The sequence below is a fragment of the Phyllostomus discolor genome, chromosome 6, assembly GCF_004126475.2.
Source record: "Phyllostomus discolor isolate MPI-MPIP mPhyDis1 chromosome 6, mPhyDis1.pri.v3, whole genome shotgun sequence".
Lineage (NCBI taxonomy): Eukaryota > Metazoa > Chordata > Mammalia > Chiroptera > Phyllostomidae > Phyllostomus > Phyllostomus discolor.
This window is the reverse complement of record NC_040908.2, coordinates 116,318,897-116,337,073: the sequence shown is the minus strand read 5'-3', so window position 1 is coordinate 116,337,073 and position 18,177 is coordinate 116,318,897. Positions and strand designations below refer to the sequence as shown.

The window sequence follows — 18,177 nt, the reverse complement described above, 5'->3', positions numbered from 1 at the left end:
AGAAGGCTGGAGGAGGGGGCCATACTATTTGGCTGAGGACCTGAAAGGAAGTGAATGATCACTTGGATGATAGAAATGGGGAAGAGGTAAACACATACACAACACACAGAGAGGTTTGTCATGGAGAGGCTTGGTGGGAACAAAGACAAGGAGCAGCCTGTCCAACTTGGGGTGGACAGAGAAGGGCTTGGGAGGGCCTGGGATTTAGTCACCTTTGAACCATCTCTTTATTTTTTTCCCCAACCCTCAAAGCAGTGGAAACCACATCCTATTGATCATACCTTAGTAATTTTTCTTCTGTTTCCACTACAATGGACAAGCTTGGGTCTTCATTTCCTTTAAATCCTTTCAATAAACTTGATCTGGCCTTTTCTTCTCCTGCTATACCCTCTTTTGGGTGATTGCTTTTACTTTGGGCTTCAGCCTGAATCTTATTCTCCAGCTCTAACCCCTTACTTGAATTTCAAATCTAAATATACAACTGCTTTTGTTCCTGAGGATTTCTATTGTCTGAGGGTAAGGCTGGCCAACTTTCCAGCTGGCCTCAATGATGTTCCTATTAGGACATTCCAAGGTACTTGCCCAGGACACCAGAACCTTGGGTCAGGGTAAGGACACGGAGGCAGCGATGGATGGAGAGGACAAGAGTTAATACTCATTATACATAAATCCCCACTTATCATGCCTACTTCACAGATGAAGAAACTGAGACTCAGAGAGGTTAAGTAGCTTGCCTTCACTCATACAGCTAATAAGTGGTGGCACTAGGGTTCAAATACAGCACTAAAGCCTGTTTTGTTTTGTTTTGTTTTTAACCACAACGGATACCTAATAAATGGTATTGCCATAGAAAAAGAGGGATAAGTTTATAGTCTAACTCAAGTTGGTGTTTAACACAATTTCTGTGACCGCGCTCTGAAATAGTATTATAGACACACAGATGGCAGAATTATTCTTAAAAATGTTCTCCCCCAATGAATCTTTATAATCAGGGTTTTATGTTAAATGTACCATGTGAGAGTTGCTTTTCAAAGGACTCTTCCTGTAAAGCAAGTAAATGATTTTGTTTCTGAAAATGAATAATCAACCCTTATTTACCTTCTGCATAGTAAATTTGCTGGAGTCAAAAATGTATTGTCTAGGGCCAGGTACACATCAGGTTCCAATTTCAGATCAACATCAGCTTGTTGCCTTGGACACTCGGGTCGCCTGGCCTGTTTTCCTTATCTGTGAAACTGAGATGATTATCTCTCATAGGACTTTGGTAGGGGGGATAGAGGAAATTTGTGTGAAATACTCAGCACAGATCCAACATGTAAGTACAGTTTTTATTTTTTAGGTGATCCAATTCATAATCCAGGTCAGCTGCTCAAGTCACCTCTATCATTATCACTGCCACTCCCACCATCATCACATCATCATCATCATCATCATCATCATCATCATCATTTTATTAGGCTATCCAGTTGAGCTACTTATTTTGCTATGATGCTGATGTTGATAATGTGGCTACTCAATTTGCTGTAGAATTCAATGCACACATTTGCAAGGAGGGCCTAACCTTAATATTGACTTTTGCAGTAACCACACCCCTGGCATCCTGATCACACTGTGCCCACAGGATTTTCTCCTTCATCAGCGTTGTCTTCATCTCGCACCCAGGCACATATTAAAACTCGCATCTGACTCCCAAAGGTAAGTGAGGGTCAGATGCGATTACTCTCAAGTACAATAGCTCTTGACAAACATTAGTGCCCTTTGCCCTTTTCCTTCAGACAACCTTTGCCAGGGACAAGGATAAAAAAAGCCTCAGGAGGAGAAAAAGATTGTTAAAGGAGTCAGTAATGACAAAGGGAAGAGAAACATTGTTGATACAGATCAGACATTGTGCTAGGCCAGTGAGATTCAACTGGCATGCTGAAAGAATTTTTAAAACATGCAATACCTGACTATTTAGTTGGGGCACTGACCTCTTTTCCCTTAGACTGTCAAATTAAAAAAATGACAACAGCCTATACAACAAGATCACTCCAGTGTGAATGCCCTGTCATAAATACATAGGTCATTTAACAGAGGTGTATCTTATTGGGCATGTCACATAATAAGGTTATGTCTGATTGGTTAATTCTTCATAGCAGAAACCCTTATATACAAGTATAGGCACTTGGTTTTTTAAAAAGTCACTTTAGAACAAAAAGGAAGAAGAAACACCATCTTTATTTGCAGTTGACATGGTGCTGTATACGGAGAACCCTAAAGACTCCACCAAGAAACTACTAGAACTCCGGCAAGATGGAGGAATAGGTGGACGTACTGTACCTCCTCGTACAACCAAGATTAGAAAACCAATAATTTACAACAATAATTTACTATCAGAATAACACCCAGATCCGGCAGAGGATTTATCTGAATGGAAGTCGGGCAGCCAAGAAGCTGAAGTAGACGCATTCATCCGGACTGGTAGGAGAAGACGAGCCGGCCGGGTGGGCGGGGGGCTGGCTCGAGTCGGCGGCACGCGGAGGTCGGGGGAAGGTTTGGCGCGAACTTGGCGCAAAAGCCATCCGGCGCGCAAGAAGGCAGCGGTGATCCCTGAGTACGCAAGCTGCGGCTGGCAGACCCAGAGGGGTAGCGATTGTGGACCAGGGCAGAACTCGCGGCCCGGAAGCCCAGACAAGGGTCTGAGTCCAGGGGAACGGAACTATCGCCATTGTTTTCTCCCGCCCCCGCCCCCACATATAACGTCACAATCTAGCGACTGGGGTGCCCAGCCCCGGTGAGCACCTAAGGCTCCGCCCCCCACCGTAACAAGAGCAACCAGACCGAAAAAAAAAAAAAAAAAAAAGGAGAAACAGGGGAAAAAAAAATATGTTTTCAACAGAGCATATCAGTCCCCCAGGACTCATCCTTTTGAGCGACCAAGAATTAGCCAATCTATCAGATGTGCAGTTCAAAACACTGGTGATCAGAAAGCTCATGGAACTGGTTGATTTTGGACGAAATTTAGATGAAAGAATGCAGATTACCATAAAACAGATGCAGGAAGACACGCGGAGGAGAGCCAATAGTGAAAGGAAGGAATATGAGTCTCAAAACAATACAGTGGACCAGAAGGAAGATAGAATCAACCAAGCAGGAAAGCATGATGAAATAAGAATTCAAAAAATTGAGGAAAAGATTAAGAGCATCCAAGACACCTTTAAACGTTCCAGTATCCGAATTATAGGGGTACCAGAATCGGAAGGGGAAAAGCAACAGATTCAGTACGTATTTGAACAAATAATAAAGGAGAACTTCCCCAATATGGCAAAGGGAACAGTCTTCCAAGAAATCCAAGAAGCTCAGAGAGCCCCAAAGAAGTTGGACCCAAGAAGAAACACACCAAGGCACATCATAATTACATTAGCCAAGGTAAAAACGAAGGAGAGAATCCTAGAAGCAGCAAGAGGTAAGGGGACAGTCACCTACAAAGGAGTTCCCATCAGACTGTCAGCTGATTTCTCAAAAGAGACCTTACAGGCAAGAAGGGGCTGGAAAGAAATATTCCAAGTCATGAAAGACAAGGACCTACATCCCAGATTGCTCTATCCAGCAAAGCTCTCATTTAGAATGGAAGGGCAGATAAAGTGCTTCTCAGATAAGGTCAAGTTAAAGGAGTTCATCATCACCAAGCCCTTATTTTATGAAATGCTAAAGGGACTTATCTAAGAAAAGAAGAGAAAGAAAAGACATGTATAGTAAAAGGACAGCAAACTCACAAATATTAACAACCACACCTAAAGCAAAACCAAAAGAAACTAAGTAAACAATTAGAACAGGAACAGAACCACAGAAATGGAGGGCACATGGAGGGTTAGCAGCAGGGGGGTGGGAGGAGGAGAGAGGGGGAAAAGGTATAGAGAATAAGTAACATAGAATGTAGGTTGAAAATAGATAGGGGGAGGGCAAGAATAGTACGGGAAATGTAGAAACTAAAGAACTCATAAGTATGACACATGGACATGAACTAAAGGGGGAAATGTGGGTGGGAGGGGGGTACAGGGTGGAGGGGAGAGAAGGGGGGAAATGGGACAACTGTAATAGCATAATCAATAAAATATATTAAAAAAAAAAGAAACCACTAGAACTGATTAAATTCAGCAAACTAGCAGGATACAAAATTAATATCCAGAAATCAGTTGCATTTTTATATGCCAATAATGAACTATCAGAAGGGGAAATTAATAAAATAATCTCATTCACGATTGGTTCAAAAGAAATAAAATGCCTAGGAATAAATCTAACCAAGGATGTAAAAGACCAGCACTCAGAAAATTATAAGACACTGAAGAAAGAAACTGAAGAAGACATAAATTAGTGGAAGCACATACGTGTTCATGGATAGGAAGAACTAACATCATTAAAATGTCCGTACTACCCAAAGCAATCTATAGACTTAATGCAATTCCTATCAAGATTCCATGACGTATTTCACAGAACTAGAACAAATATTTCAAAAATTTATATTTGAACCACAAAAGGCCCCACATAGCAACAGTGGTCTTGAGAAAGAAGAACAAAGTTGGAGGAATCATGCTACCTAATATCAAACTATACTATCAGGCCATAGTAATGAAAACAGCATGGTACCAGTATAAAAAGACACATAGATCAATGGAACAGAATGGAAAGTCCAGAAATAAACCCACACCTTTATAGTCAATTAATATTCGACAGAGGAAGCATGGACATACATGGGCTAAGGACAGTTTATTCAATAAATGGTGTTGGTAAAATTGGAGAGGTATGTGCGGAAAATTAAAGCTAGATTACCTCCTTATACCACATAGAAGAATAAATTCAAAATGGATTAAAGATTTAGATGTTAGACCCAAAACCATAAAAATCCTAGAAGAAAAATAGGCAGTAAAATCTTGGACATTGCTTGTAGCAGTATTTTCCTTAGGCGAGGGAAACAAAAGAAAAAAATAAGCAAATAGGACTACATCAAACTAAAAAGTTTTTTCACAACAAAGGAAACAATCAACAAAACGAAAAGACAACACATGGAATGGGAGAACACATTTGCCAATACACTGATAAGTGGTTATATTCAAAATATATAAAGAACTTATAAAACTCAGCACCAAAAAAGCAAACAATCCATTTAAAAAATGGGCAAAGGACCTGAATAGACACTTCTCCAAAGAGGACATATGGATAGCCAATAGACATATAAAAAGATGTTTAACATCACTAATCATCAGAGAAATGCAAATTAAAACAACGAGATACTACCTCACACAAGTCAGAATGACTATCATCAAAAAAAAAACAACAAACAAGTGCTGGTGAGGATGTGGAGAAAGGGGAACTCTTTTGCACTGTTGGTGGGAATGCAGACTGGTGCAGCCACTGTGGAAAGCAGTATGGAGATACATCAAAAAATTAAAAATGGACCTGCCTTTTGACTCAGCAATCCCACTTCTGGGAATATATCCAAAGAAACTCAAAACATTAATTTGAAAGAACATAAGCACCCCTATGTTCATTGCAGCATTATTTACAATTGGCACGATATGGAAGCAGCCCAAGTGTCCATCAATAGATGAGTGGATATAACAACTATGGAACATTTACACAATGGAATACTACTCAGCTATAAAAAAGGAGATTTTGCCCTTTGTGACAACTTGGATGAACATGGAGAACATTATACTAAGTGAAATAAGACAGAGAAAGACAAATGTCATATGATTTTACTCATATGTGAAATCCAATGAACAAACTGAACTAACAAGCAAAATAGAGACAAACTCATAGATAAAGAGCAGGCTGACAGCTCAGGGAGGTGGAAGGAGGGAGCACAAAGGAAAAAGGACTCATGGACATGAGCAACAGTGTGGTTATTGCAGGGGGGAGGGATATAAGGGGGACAAATGGTAGTGGAAAAAATACAATAAAAATACAAAAATATTAAAAACATCATTAACTACCAAAAAAATGAACAAAAAAGGGTTGGTAGTTACTATGATTATTTTTTGCAAATCAATAAATATACCTATTTTTTGTCAGAGTGGCAAAAAACATATTTTTTATTGTACTGCCGAATTTTAATAATTAGCCTATGTGTACTGTGAGATGAAAAAGGTTGAAAATTGCTGTGCTAGGCTGTTTATAAATACTACAATTATGCCACTCTTGGAATGACTCTGGAGAGGAGATATTACCAAAATTTAAAAAAAATTAAGGTAAAATACCATAACATAAATTTTACCATCTTTGCCTTTTTTAAAAAAGTATTTTTTATTGATTATGCTATTAGAGTTTTCCCAATTTTCCTCCCTTTATCCCCCCTCTACCCTGCCCCCACAACCCTCCAGCATTCCTCCCCCTTAGTTCATATCTGTGGGTTGTACATATAAGTTCTTTGGGGCCTCTGTTTCTTATACCATTTTTATCTCTCCCCATCTACTTTATGCCTACTAATTATGCTTCTTCTTCCCTGTACCTTCCCCCCCCATTCCTCCCTTACCTCTCCCCACTGAAATCCCTCTGTGTGATGTCCATTTCTCTGATTCTGTTCTTGTTCTGGTTGTTTGCTTAGTTTTTGTTTTTGTTGCTTTTCTTTTCTTTTAGGTTCATTTGTTGATCATTGTGGGTTTGTTGTCATTTCACTGTTCATATTTTTTATCTTCTTTTTCTTAGATAAGTCCCTTTAACATTTCATATAATAAGGGCTTGGTGATGAACTCCTTTAAGTTGACCTTATCTGGGAAGCACGTTACTTGCTCTCCTGTGCTAAATGATAGTTTTGCTTGTTAGAGGAGTCTTGGGTATAGGTCCTTGCCTTTCATGACTTTGAATACTTCATTCCAGCCCCTTCTTGCCTGTAAGATTTCCTTTGAGAAATCAGCTGATAGTGTTATGGGCACTCCTTTGTAGGTAATTCTCTTCTTTCCTCTTGCTTCTTTTAGGATTCTCTCTTGATATTTAATCTTGGTAAGTTAATGATGATGTGCCTTGGTGTGTTCCTCTTTGGGTCCAACTTCTTTGGGACTCTCTGGGCTTCCTGGACTTCTTAGAAGTCTATTTCCTTCACCAGATTGGGAACGTTTTCCTTCATTATTTTTTCAAATAAGTTTTCAATTTCTTGCTATTGTTCTCCTTCTGGCACCCCTGTAATTCGGATATTGCAACATTTCAGGTTGTCCCAGAGATTTGTAAGAGTCTCTTCACTTTTTGAATTCTGGTTTCTTCATTTTGTTCTGGATGGGTGCTTATTTTTCCTTTTGTTCCAAATCATTGCTTTGAGTCCTGGTTTCTTTCCTGTCACTGTTGGTTCCCAGAATGTTTTGCTTTATTTCACTTTGGGTATCCTTCATTTGTTTTTTCAATTTTTCACCAAGCTCAATCAGATCTGTGAGCATTTTGATTACCAGGGCTTTAAATTCTCCATCAGATAAGTTGGTGATCTCCTCCTTAACTAGTTCTCATTCTGAGGTTTTGCTCTGTTTTTTTTATTTGGGCCGTATTTCTTTGTCTTGTCGCACCTGATAAGTCATACGGGGGTGGAGCCTTAGGTATTCACCAGGGCAGGGCAACCCTCCTTACTGCACTGTGGTGCTACCTGTGGGGGTGGGGCCAGAGAGGGAACCGTGCAGGTTGCCTGCTCCCCTGCTATCTCTAGTCTGCTTTCCAAGGAACTCGTGTGAGGCTGGGAGTTTCTCCCACCATAGCAGCCACTGTAGTCCACAGCCACCTCTGAGTCTCAGTTTCACCTTCAGTCAGCCCCACCTGCGCAGCCCCGTGCTTTTCCATCATTTTTCTGAGTTGGCCCATGCTGTCTGCTGCCTTACTGGTCTGGTTGTTCTGGATGATTTTTCTTTAATTACTTGATTGCCAGAGTTCCATGCAGTTTGATATTCTGGCGCTTTTGGTTGTTTATTGATTTTAGATTGGCTGTTATCCTCCTTTTGGTTGTGCAAGGAAGTGAAGGGTTTCTACCTACGCCTACATCTTGATCAGCACCCATCTTTGCCATTTTTGAGTGCGCAGTTCAGAAGCATTAAGTGCATCATATTATCATGCAGCCTCCACCACCATACCTCTCCGGAACTCTTTCCATCATGCAAAACTAAGACTATGCCCATAAAACAAAAACTCCCCATTTCCCCCTCCTCCCAGCCTTGGCAACCACCATCCTACTTTCTGTCTCTATGAATTTGATTACTCTAATTACCTCATATAAGTAGAATCATACAGAATTTGTCCCTTTGTGACTCACTTATTTCACTTAGCATAATGTCCTCAAGGTTCATCCATGTTGTAGCATGTGCCAGGATTCTGTCCTTTTTCAATGCTGACTAATATCCCACACTCTGCGTGTACCACATTTGTTTACCCGTTCATCGGCGATGGACACTTGGTTTTCTCCCTCCTCTTGGCTACTGTGCATAATGAACGTGGGTGCACAGATAGTTTGAGTCCATGCTATCAATCCTTTTGGTATATACCCAGAAATTAAATCACTGGATTATATGGTGATAGTATTTTTAATTTTTTGAGGAATCATTACACTGTTTACCACAGTGGCTGACCATTTTACCTAATCCCTTTTTGAAAATGATATATCTGAACTTGCAAGGCTAAGCAAGAGGCACGAGTTTAGAAAGTGACAGTCAGATGCCAATTGGGTCCAATGTGCCCTTATTCTACAGAGTAGTGGTTTCCAAAGTATGGGCTCAGCCAGGAACTTCAGAACAATCCAGCCTACTTGTGTAAGTGTAGAGTTTCCTGGGCCCCCAAGTCTAGAGAAATAAAATCACTAGGGTTAGAGCCCAGGAATCTGTATTTTCAAAACAATACGAAAAAACTCTAAAGAAACCCAAGGCTGTGTCTAGTAGGCAGCTAAGTTTCATTACTTGTTTATTATTGTGATCATTGTCATTGTTGTCCTTATTTTTAATCAAAACCACCTTCAGAAGCATTCTTCACCCAGATCAGCTCACTGATTTGTAAACATGTAGAAACAGTGGGAATGTAAGGGCTACCAGGGAATCTCGACTCTGGGTTTGCTCTCTAGCAATCGCTGGCTTTCAAAGAGTGACACATTTAGTATTCCAACCAACAAGGCATCTCATCAGGCGCCTGCCCAGGCCTTTCTTAGGTTCCCTAACACTCATTAAGCAGCTCAAGCCATGTGTTCTTAAGTAAGAGGCAGGCCTTTGGCATTTTAATCTCATTAGTAAATTGAAGCCCTAAAATGCCATAGCTACAGCAGCCCTTTCCCCCATGGAGTGCAATTCTCCACCCTCTGAGACTAGCAACCTACCCCTCTGCCATCACCCATCCTCTCCAGCTTTGCATCCTCTTCAGTTTTGCATCCTCTCCTGGGCCCGGAGGGAAGGGGACCAGATATCAGCCTGATGCCTTCCAGGGCACTGGCTGCAGATAGCTGGATAGACCAGCTCAGGTTATCAGGCTGCCTATATCCCAGAACAGATATTGAATTATCTCCCCCAGCCCAAATTGTTGAGTTGGCACCAGGCCAAATGCACTCCTCCCTGAATTCAACTGTCTGTGCCCCCTCCCCCATCAACACTCTTGATAGAAGCCAGACAAGGCTGTGGGGCCTTGGGAAAGAAGCATCCATAGGCAATCTTCCCAGCACAAAGCCCTCATTGTTGGAAGAAGAAGGCATGGGAGAGGCAGAGGGAATGCTTATCTTTTGTCAACTCCAGACAGCTGAAAGGGCTCCAGTGAAAATGACTTTATAAACTAAAACATGGGGGAATATGAAAACTATGTAACTACAACCATCTTCCTCCCTGGGGCAGAAAGAGCTGGGGCTTTCTTTGCAAATGTTCATAGATACACACGTTAACACATATGCATAGTGATTATTCTGTTCAAATAATGAGGCAAATGTAAAACAGACTCAGTCGTCAGTCTAGTCACTTCTGTACTCAAACATTGACTTAGTGCCGTGAGTATGCTGGAGGAAACAGCAATAATCCAGATCAGAGGTTTCTAAGTGGGGGGCACACTGTTGCTGGAAGAACCTGGGAAACTGTGCTGGCTCACCAAGCATTGTCTATAGCTGAGTTGATGTCTCACACAACCTATACATTAGCTATAATGATGAATACACATTGAGTTCAAACATGACTGAATTCGCAGCAACTTTCTGTCATGATATATTTTCTCAGCCAATGAAAGCTGAAAGTATAAATACTAATTACTGGGAGATTTGGACACGCTCTAGATAAGAAGAAGTGTAGAATCATCACATATAGTTTCACGAATGGGGATGATAACAACCACAACCACAGTAGGTAACTAAATAACTTAACTACATGTGAGGCACTATTCCAAGTGCTTTATATGTTAACCCCCACAACAAATCTATGAGATAGAGTTTCCCGTTCTCCCACTGCAGCTGATGAAACTGACCATCATTTGCCCAAGGCCACACAGCAGTAGGGATGAAGCTGGGATTTACTTAGAATGTACAGCTGCAGAGTCAGTGCTTGGATTCCTCTCATCATGGTGGGCAGGCTCATCTTGTCCAAACACTCTCATTTGAAAGATGAGGAGACTGAGATGTAGAGAGGCCACATGACATGCCCAGAGTCACATGGTGAGTTCTTGAGGGAGCTGGGGTAAGAACTTAGCTTCCCTGTTTCCATTCTAGTCTCAGTGAGGTTTAAATAAGCCAGGCTTCACCCCAAAGTTGAAGTCAAAATAACCTGCCTTGGGGACAAAGGAAAGACAAGAGACACTCTACAGCTCAAAGGGAAACAAACACTGCCTTCTTGTATAACCTAGAGCACAGTTTCCTTTTCCTGCATTGTTATTTTGGCTAAGATTCCTTGCAAGAAATTCCACACATGGAAAGGGAAACCCAGGTTGTGTGGACGGTGTTGGGGACTCACAGCTCCTAGTCTAGGGAGCATTATTTTAGGCATAAAGCCACTCAGCCTTTTCCTGGCTTAAAAGGACATCATTTCTCTCTAACTGGCATCACACAGCCAAGAAACCCTAGGAATGAAGGCCCTGTCACTCTGAGCATGTGGTGCCCAATTAAATGCCAATGATCTGTCTCTGGTTGCAGCCAAACTGAGAGGCTGGCTTGGGAAGCCGCTTTTTTTTTGGAGGACAGGTTTTTGGGAGGCAGCAGGTGGTAATGGAAAGAGTTTGGAGTCTGACAATCTTGGATGAAAATTCTGGACACTTTGGCTGTGTGACCATGAACAAGTTTCCTAACTACTCTGGGTAGCAGTTATTGAATCTATAAATTGAGGGTAATACCTTTCTTGTTTATGGATAAACATATGCAAAACACGTGACACAGTTTGCTCTGAAAAATGAGAATATAAGAATAGATCAGTGTTTTCCAAACCTTTTTTTAAAGTAAATTTCTAATGTCTCAGGGAGATAAGATAGTCTCTGGGTTGGTGAGGGGTTGGGAGCTCAGGGTCCTGCTATTTTGCTTCCTTTCCTCCTGCAGTGATCTTGAGGTTCCTCTAGGGAACACAACTTGAGTAGGTAATCCCCAGTCCCCTTTCACCTATCATTAAGAAAAAGAAAGGAGAGCCCTGGCCAGGTGGCTCAACGGTTGGAACATCATCCCATACACTAAAGTGTTGCAGGTTCTGTCTCCATTTGGGGTCCATATAGGAGGCAACTGATGGATGTCTCTCTTGCATCCATGATTTTTTCTCTCTCTCTGTTTCTCTTTCTCAAATCAAAGAACTTATCCTTGGGTGAGGATTGAAAAAAAAAAAGGAGAGAAGGGAGGCAGGAAAGAAGACAAGAAAAGGATATTCCCGACTGTCCTTAACCGGGGGGATATTTTTACTTGTTGAGCACCATTACCAAGATGAATTTGGTTTCTATTCTCAGGGGAATCTACAGCAGAGCAGTCAGACCAGGAACAGGTAAACCGCCTTAAAAGGCGATTTAAGAAGGGGGAGGCACTCTATGGGAACACAAAGCAGAGGCTCTGGTTTAGTTTAGTGATGAAGGAAGATGAGAGAAGATGGTTGCTTGGACCAGCTGAACAGTGATAGGACAAGAGAGGAGGGATTGGATTTGGGAGGTTGCAGACATGGTGTCACTAGGACTTGGTGACTGACTAGACATGGGGCCATGATAGAGGAGGTGCTCTCAAGGATGACACTCAGGTTTCTGGCCTATAAGCCAGGCATGAAGCTGAAAGTAGCAGGTGCAAAGAACAAGATTCTGCCAGCTCCATTCTCAGCATCACACAGGAGCCAATGTGCACCCCTTGCCTACTGCTCACACAGCTCTCCGTCTGCTCCAGTGAGACAAAGGCGGGCCGGCCTGACTGCCGCCATACCCCACGAACTGTAGTAAGGTCGTGCGTCCTCTACACGGCTGACAACAACATCTGTAGGCAGAAGGACTTCTGGAGAGTACGGAACTGCTTGAAGTACATTAATAATAGAAGTGCTGGACTCCCTCAGAAATATTTACCCAGCCAGAGTGGTTGAGCTCCAATAACCAGGAACAGAACCTGAGCCTTACCTCAAACAACCCTGAGGACTGAAAATGAAGAAGCAGCAGTATCCTGGCCCTTCCCGATGCTGTGGGGGGTGGGGGTGGGGGCAAATGCGCAGGTAGCCTCGCTTAAGAATATGAGGATTGCAGTCTGCTGGGAAACGCAGGGAAAGGGAACTCAGACAAAGGCCTGGAAACCAGTCCAAGATGCCAACAAATGCCATTGCTTATGTGGTGCTTAGGATCTGCAGACCCCTGTCTAAGGACTGTGCCTGCATTAACACGTAATCCTGGTGCTGTTAAGCTGGGCACTATTTTTAGGTCCGTTTGACAGATGATGGTACTGAGACACAGAAATGTAGCATGTCTAAGGAACTAGTTAGGATGTGATGGAGCTGGGATTCAAGCCCAGGCAGTCTGGCTCCATTGTGTGTGACCTTAAACCACTTTGCCTTTGCTGCCTCCTGCTGCCTTTTCCAAAACAGTCAAGAGAAGGGGCAGGTAGGAGAAAAGAGAGCCTGCGTTGAACTGCCAAAGGCACACTTGCACAGTGCCATTGCCTCTGCTAACTCTGGACTCCTCTCACCAGAAAATACAGTGGCCATTCCTTCATCATTAATTGTTTCCTGAGCACTTGCTAGGGGCCAGGCCCTGGGCTAGACTCAGACTGGGCCTCATATAACGCACACAAAAGCTCCCTCCTCTCGGAGTCTCTCCTTGTCCCCCAGCAGGCAAGCCCATTTGTCCTCCCCCAGTGCTGCCACCCAGCCTCAGGTTATTTGCTAGGATGGAGTTTTCCAAAATGAGTTCTGAAAAACAGAGGGATTGAACAGACGCGCTAACACTAGGCCAGCACCCTCACTGCAGGACTCCTCAGAGCCTTTCAGCACCAGGGGCAGGGAGACCTCCCAGGAATGGTTCAGGGTACAGTGCTTCTCAGTTCACTCAGAAGGAAACCCTGCTCCTTAAAAAATTTTTTTATGTATCCTGGAGCAAGGTTTGGGATGTTTTACCCTAGAATAACAACTACTATCTCAAAAAAATTTTTGGAATTGGATTTCAAATTCTTTATTTAAAAGCATAATTATCTTGTCACTCTATGTTTAAAAATTAGAAGACAAAGAAGCAGTAAACATTTAAGATGTCAAATCTGTGTTCAATTTTGACCCCTCAGGCCACTGACAGGACTTTGAGGCTGGCAACTCTTATCTTCTCATCACTCCAGCTTCTCAGCTCCTACCTGCTGCCAGAACTCAATCAGAGCAGTTGTCCGAATGTTTCTGTTGTTTTTTTTTTTTAAGGATGGCAAGGGTGAGTGCTATAAACAAAATTCTGCTTCTGCACCAACACTCATAGCTGAGTCTGCATCTCTTCTGTCTCCAAGACGACAGCCACTTCTTGCCTGTACGAATCTCAAAACAAGGTTTGCTCTTCATCCTTGTCAGGACACAGAGGAGGCCCTTCACCACCCGGCCCCTCTCCTGGATCCTCCTTACACTCCCTACACAGTCCCCAGACTTTCTATAGAACCACAGGCAGTTTCCTGAATGCAGTCCGGCCTCTTTCAAATGAGGGTCCCACCTGCTGAGTCCTCAGCAATCTTGCCTGTGTGGATTCCCTTACTTTCATCTTTAGCTCAAAACTCTTGGTGTCTATGAAATCTCTGAGGATGCCCCTGGCTCCCCACCCCCAAGGTTGAGCTGGGTGTCCCTCCTGGGTGGCCTGGACAATTACATCCTAAACTGTCCTTGTCTCCCCATGGGGTGGGCATGTGCCTGAGTGAAGATGCCCCCTGTATTTTGTGCTGCAGGCTACAGTCAAAAAAGTGGGAAGCCACTGATGTTATGTAACCCACCCATTTAAGATAGTTCTAGGCCCTGTGAGAGGTTCACCCTGAGCCTTTCAGCACCCACACAACAGGCCTCTCCACTGTGAAGCTCTGCCTGGCAGGGACAGGGCTGCAGCCTGCTCTTCCTGTGCCCTCAGCAGCTGGTGGCCCCCTGACTCCTGCAGGAGAGGTTTGCTGAAAGGACTCACATTTTTGTAACAAAATAAAAGCACCAAACCAGCACAGAAGCAAGCCTTAATGGATTTTATTCTCCCAATGTATGTTCTTCACAGTTCTCTAACTTCTACAACCATAAAGCGGCTTTGGCATGACAGTCGTTTTGCACAGACAAGAACACAATTGAGCACTATGGTGGGAAGCAGGTCAGGCAGAAGAGGCTGGAAGGAGGAGGGAAGGGGCAGAGAGCTGGAGCCAGGCCCCTGCAGAGGTGTCTGGGCCTCTGAATGAACCCGGCTGTGGGTGGAAAAACAATCGCTCCCCTTGGACCAAAAGCACAGGGCGGCCTCGCTGAGATGAAGATGCCAGACAGAGCTCTGCTCAACCGAATGCGCCATTCCACCCATTGGCAGTGGCCACGGGAGACACAGGATCAGCAGAAAGAGACCTAGAGTCTTCTTCCCGGCTCTGCTCCTAGCCCTGCTCTTAACTCCCCCTTTCTCTGGGTCTCAGGTTCCACATCTTCAAATGAGAGGGGGTTAGATGAAATCAGTGGCTCTCAAGTTTTTGGACTCTAACTCATGTATAACACATACATGTAACTCCAGTCTCACTTCATAATGCTTATCCTCGCAAGTAGCAGCTATATTTTCTGTCCTTTTTATTCATTTTATAAACTCTAATTGAAGCACCTTAGGACAGTTGAGTGTACATGTCATAAATGAAGAGTTTGATGCCTTCTGACAACTGAAAATCGGCCCTCAGATCAAAAGACTGAGCCGTACGTTGAAACCCCCTTCCATTCACTCCCCTGTACCAACTCCTCCCCGAGGATAATCACTATCCTGACTTGATGACAGCACAGATTAGTTTTGTCTGGTTTTGTACCTTACATAAATAGAGTCATAACGTTTCTTCATGCCTGGCTTTTGCTTTCGGCAATATGCTTATGAGGGTCGCTGAGGTTGCGGTGTGCAATATTTCTGCAGGGCCAGAGGGTATGTTCACCCATTAGGGCTGTCCATCAGCTGAGGTGCCTGGGCCTTAGGGGGATGGTCCTGTGGCATCTAAGATACCTCAGGAGCTTCCTTTTATCCAACAGGTCAAGATAACTTTCCCTAAACTTCGACAGACTCCATTAACCATGGGAGGAGGGTACTCATACCTCCTGGGTGCTTTCTTAAAGTGAAGGTACATTCTACACAGTACCCTCTGAACTCCTCAGAGCAGCCCTGTCCACAGACTTTAAATTCCATGAAAAAAGGAGCTGTGTAACAGGTAAAAAATGTGGCCAAATTCAGTTACAGAGTGTGGATGCTGACCCCATGGTCTGTGTTTTCATTTTCATGTTATAGTTTTTCCAGGTAGCCATCACTGTGTAAATGGTAGTGACTACCTCCAAAGGACCCAAAGGTCTGTCTCATTCTCTCTCCCTCTCTCCTCCCCCCCCTCTCTCACACACACAGACAAACACACACTCATACAGAAACCCCTCCACACAGGCAGACACATACAGGCACATGTGTGTGTATGCATGGAAATGTAACGCATGCACACGTATATGCTGCTTTACTCAGAAGTGGGCTGGACTCTGCTGGTTCATTACACACTCAGCTCCTCTGAGTTTTACCATCTCTCCTAATTTCCAAAGCACCGAAACAGCCCATAATACAGGAATAATATAAACATGAGTATGTTCAGGGTATTTTACCATTTATAAATGCTTTTTACACCCAGTCTCTCATCTCACCCTCACAACCAGCCTTCTGACATATATAAATATTTGATGGTTCTCAAGGGTCCCCAGTCCAGTCTGGGTCTAAGCACCTTCCTTATGGAGATACCAATCCTATTACCCAAAGCCGGGCTGTGGCAACAGCCAGAGGTGGGCAGGGTGTGTGCAGGTGCCCGGCCCCCACTGAAAGTTTTCCTGTTAACTGCATATTCCATTGTAACCAACCCTTCCTTATCCAGTTCTGAGTAGAGTTTTAACTCCAAGAAGTTTCCAGAGTTGAGCTTGTGTTTGCATGAGCATTTATTGGACGTGGACACTTGTCCCCTATCCCTAATGAACATGTCTACATCTACTCCCTTCTCCTCTTATTAGAGTCTTCACCACCTCCTGCCTTCTCCTTCATCTAAAGGTAAGGCACTCTGTCCCTCCTAGGGACTAGCATTTACCACACTTCCAACATGCTAGGCACCAAATGCCTCATGTACATTATTGTAGCACATCTCACATAAATCCTTTGCCACGTGTCTTAATAACCTTAATTCACAAATGAGGACAGAAACACTCAGAAAGGAGCTGCCCAATGGCCACACAGTCAGCAAATGATAGGACAGGGATTGGACTCTGGTCCCACCGATCCACAAGTGCTGGCCCCTCCAGTGCCTGGGACAGTGAGAAGCAGTAACTTCTTTACTCTGAGTCAGCAAACCATCCATATGGATGTGGGCAGCACATTAGGGACCCTCTTGTCCCATCTGCCTTGTTTTCTCTGAGCTCAGAGGGACGAAGGGACTTTCCTCAGAGCACAGCAAGAGCAGAGCTGGGGCTGGAACCGAAATTTGGTCCTCGGGTTTCTCTTGCTCAGATTCTCACGGACCTCCCGGGACAAAGGACACTGGCAGAGCTTTGTCTGTGCTCCAGGCTGATGCCTTTTTAAAGGAGACATTTATAATATTAGAAAGAATGTGAATAGAGCAGGAACTGCTCTTGAAACAAAATATGACAAGTAATTGGAGGAACAAAGAATACGAAAAGACCTCAAAAGGAGACATGGTCTTTGTCTTCAATCATTTTTAGCTCTGTGTAGTAAAGAAGGAGGAGGCTTGGCAAGATGTGAGGAGGAGTGGATTTCAAATCCAGAATATGGGAGAACTCTCCAAAAATCCTAAATGATATTCAAGCATAGGCCAAATATCTATAATCTACACTTATCCATCTATCCATCCATCTGTCCATCTTTTTACCCATCCATCCATCGAATGGTCCATGCCTCTAAGACCCTGAAAGTCCCTGAAAGATTTAAGATTCCATAAGCTTTGAAATGTACTAAAATCTTACAGGGAAGACAAGCAGTAATTTTGTACTACCTGCTCATTGTTTTTTTTTGGGGGGGGGAAGTATTACAAAATAAGTGGAGATAAAGTCTACCTATTAATGCATATTTAAGAAAGAGGCAGAGAAAAAAAGCACCCATAACATTAACTTAAATCATGAATACTTTCTGAAGGGTAAAAAAAAAAAAAATCAACTCACTTTTCTTTAAATCTTCTTAAAAGGGTCTAAGAATAGTCCTTCAAATAATCTTTGAAGTATGCAATTTTAATTTGGACACATGGTAATTTCAGTCTACCTGTTGAAAGAGACAAGAGAGAAATCAGTCATTTCTGATGAGTTGCTGTTCTGACAAGCGGCAGAAAAGATTCAGGCAGCATGGGGGTGGGGGTAGGGACTGGCAATAGCAGCAGGAGCAGCAGCTTTGGCCCCAGTCCAAAGACTGGATTTGGAATCCTCAGAGAAAAGGCAACTAAGGGAGAGATGACAGTAACTGACACAGAGCAAATGCTGAATAAATATTGAATGAATGAATGAATAAGAAAGGATGGATGAATAAATGAGTGAGATTTCTTACCAACCTTTGATACAGGGAGTTATCCTATAG

General features: G+C 43.2%; 1 protein-coding gene across 6 annotated transcripts in view; it reads right to left on the bottom strand.

Moving 5' to 3' along the window:
• TENM4 (teneurin transmembrane protein 4) overlaps positions 1 to 18,177 on the bottom strand; it is a 736,252-nt gene that overhangs the window by 426,885 nt on the left and 291,190 nt on the right. Inside the window, exon 4 of one of the 6 annotated variants that reach the window (XM_036028749.1) lies at positions 17,772 to 17,868. The exons of the other annotated variants lie outside the window; for them this stretch is intronic. The gene's annotated coding sequence lies outside the window, so the exon portion shown is untranslated. The remainder of the gene's footprint in view (positions 1 to 17,771; positions 17,869 to 18,177) is intronic. 6 annotated transcript variants of the gene reach the window in all.